Below are 2,500 nucleotides of genomic sequence, written 5' to 3'. Positions count from 1 at the left end.
GGGGGCGAGGGTCAAGTTATGGGAGCATCTGAGGGCTCTCAGCGAGGAGGAGGAGGAGGGTGACGCATTGGTCGTCAGTCTCAATTCAGTGCTGCGGGCCATTCCGTCCCCAGATGGCCTGACGGAACACCACGTCGAGATGGCGCTGAATGGGCTGGAGGCTGCATTGCGGGCACATAAGCCGAGGCTATTCTCTGGTAGAACGCCTCGGCAAGGAGTAAGTAGAGTGTCGCCCAGTTATAGTCACCTACCCAGGAGAGTCCGAAAAAGAATGGAGTATGCACAGACACAAAGGGCTTACAAACGTAGTCCAAAGGAGATCGCAAATAAGATCATCAACGATGTCGAATTCGGGGGCGAGAGGCCCTCGGTCGATGAATTCGTAGCGGAATTCCGACCGAGGTTTGCGGCTGAATCGCTCCCGGATGACGAACATGTTGAGGTGCGCACGAATGACAGGATGCTAACAATTCTTGACCCCATAGGCGGCAAAGAGGTGGTGGGCGCACTTCGTGGACCGGAGACCGCAGTAGGTCCGGAGAACCCAGAGCTCGACACCGGAGCGCTACGAAGGCTAGGGCCGAGGGTTCTCCTAAGAATATTTAATACATGGCTGTATTTGGCACGGGTTCCTCAATGGACGAAAAACAGCAGAACGTCCATGCTTGCCAAAAAATCGCCGCTTGGGACCCCCTCTAATTGGCGTCCAATTACGATCGGGTCCCACATCCTTAGGGCGTACTGTAAGATCCTCGCATTCCGGATGGTGGAGAGTGCTAATACAAGTATAAGCCAGAAGGCCTTTAGGTCCGTCGACGGGTGCGGTGAGAACTTAGCACTCGTAGAGGGACTGATAAGGCACGCCCGGAGGGAGAAGCGTAACATCTATATCACCTTTGTCGACGTAGCCAAAGCGTTCGACACTGTGTCGCTCACCTCTCTCGACAGGGCACTTCGGCTCTTGGATACGCCTAACCACCTTCTGGATGTTGTGAAGGATCTTTACAGCCACGTAGGGACAAGCCTTTGCGTTCCCGGCGTGGAGTCAGACCCCATCCCCATGACCAGAGGAGTGAAGCAGGGATGTCCATTGTCCCCCTTCCTTTTCTGTGCCGTGGTGGATGAGTACCTGGAGTCCCTGGGTCCTGCCGTTGGATACCGCCTGGACGATGTAACGTCGGTGGCGGTGACAGGATTCGCGGACGACCTGGTAATAGTCTCTGAGTCCAGGCTCGGGATGCAGAGGAGCCTGAATCAGCTCGACCGGTTCCTTGGTGCGAGGGGACTGGCCGCGCAGCCCACGAAGTGCGCCACGCTGGGTCTTGAGCGGGCTGCAAGGGGTAGGTATGGTGTGAAGCTCAGGGTCGTGACCGAGGAATGCTTTACAATGCTGAACTCGACCACGGGTCTGGCCGAATACCTACCAAGAATTGAACCTGATGAGTACGTGAGGTACTTAGGTACTTAGGACTTGAGAGACCGGGGAGTAGGGTCGATGGCGAAAACAAAAATCCAGAACATCATGGAGAAAATAGGAGGTTCTTTGCTGAAACCCTTGCAAAAGATCAAGATACTGAAGTCTCAGATTATCCCGAGGCTTCAGTATTGGTACGTGAAGGGATCCTGTTCTATGAACCTTCTCAGGGCACTAGACCGGACCCTTCACGACCAGACCAGGCAATGGCTCCACCTACCTCGGACACTCAATACAGCGGCCATTGGCCCACCCATGAGAGACAGGGGCGTGGGAGTGCCCTCGCTACTGGAGACCGTTTCCCATCAGAAGATGGGACTGCTCCGGCGTCTCGAGGCCTCAGACGACCCTGCAGTAAGGTTTATAGCCTCTGGGGGTCTCTGGGGTCGCGAAGTCGGGGCAATGGCGAGGCACTTCCGGGTAGGCCATATAGACAATAACACCTTGTCTCAATTGAAAAGGTCGCTGTTGCGGAAGAAGAGGGAAGAGTGGAGTACATCCTGGCATGGCAAGGGGGCGGAGAACTTCTTTGGAAGCCGGGCCAGCAATGCCATCTTGCGAAACGACCTAGGCCCAGGCAGGAAAGCCATCGACCTATTGCGACTCAGGTCTCAGACCATCAACTGCCGAGTCTCTAGAGCCATTGGCCGGGTACCTAATGAAGACTTGGGAAGATTGACCTGTCGCCAATGTGGGGAAGGGCAGGAGGACATACTACATCTCTTACAGAGGTGTCCTGCTGCCCAAAACCACAGGGTGACAAGACATGACCGTATCCTCCTTAAGCTAAAACAATGGCTACAGGGAGAAGGCTTCCATGTACTCTTAGAGCCGCGGGTACAAAGTGGTCACACGTTCGTGAAGCCTAATCTGATCCTGCAGAAAAATGGCCAGTACTCGGTGCTCGACGTCTGTGTGCCCTTCGAAAGCGATATTAACACCCTTCGCTTAGCTGAGCAGCACAAGATCGATAAGTACCGTGCACACGAGGTCGACATCAGGAGGTTCATTGCTAACAACAGCTCG

The 2,500-nt window shown here is 54.8% G+C and overlaps 1 pseudogene; it reads left to right on the top strand.

The window, feature by feature from the left end:
• The window catches only part of LOC121855266, an 8,663-nt pseudogene that overhangs the window by 4,001 nt on the left and 2,162 nt on the right, over window positions 1–2,500 (top strand).

The sequence above is a fragment of the Homarus americanus genome, unplaced genomic scaffold (genome assembly GCF_018991925.1).
Source record: "Homarus americanus isolate GMGI-L3 unplaced genomic scaffold, GMGI_Hamer_2.0 scaffold57373, whole genome shotgun sequence".
In the NCBI taxonomy this organism is placed as follows: Eukaryota; Metazoa; Arthropoda; class Malacostraca; order Decapoda; family Nephropidae; genus Homarus; species Homarus americanus.
This window is presented reverse-complemented; position numbering and strand designations above follow the sequence as displayed.